Genomic DNA, 678 nt, shown 5'->3' on the forward strand with positions numbered 1-678 from the left:
GCGATATTGTTTAGTAGACTACAGGTTAATCTTTAAAAGAAATCTTTCTACTTGTGCACTAATTATATCCGAGAGTCACGTCGACATCAGAGGACATCATAGCCGAACACTTTGGGGTGACAGTCCCACAGTGCCTTGTTCATAAGGCTGTGGGTTTGACTTTCAACTGGATCAGTCAATATTTATTTCGTGTTGGTTCCAAGAAATGAATCTTGACATTCAGAGACCTCATAGATATCTCACCCTAATATAGACCCTAATCTGGGACCATTTTGGCCTTCGATGGAAGAATTGAGCCGACAAAAAAAAAAAACCTTATGATTATCACTGCTCATAAATAAAGTTTTTTTTCAATCTTAATTGTAATAAGAATAAAGTTCGAAATTCACAGATTTGAGAAAAAAGACGGGACAATGAAACGCCTCCAGTACGGAGATGTGTGCATATGAAATCTCTGATTGGACGCCAGTGCCGTAATGGAGGGTTTCGAGGATCAACAGTAGATGAACAGTGACTTTGAAGCCAAAGAAAAATCAGCCAAGTAGCTTCGGAAGAAAGCCTCAGGCGTTGGATTTTCTTTTATTTGAGTTTTGGGTTCAATGTCTTTAAACATGAAACTTTTAATTTTAATAGGAGATTAATTCTTTTTTTAATAATTTTGTTTGGTTGGTTAATAAG

The sequence above is a fragment of the Halyomorpha halys genome, unplaced genomic scaffold, assembly GCF_000696795.3.
Source record: "Halyomorpha halys isolate HHAL.00 unplaced genomic scaffold, Hhal_1.1 Scaffold20.1, whole genome shotgun sequence".
Classification (NCBI taxonomy): Eukaryota; Metazoa; Arthropoda; class Insecta; order Hemiptera; family Pentatomidae; genus Halyomorpha; species Halyomorpha halys.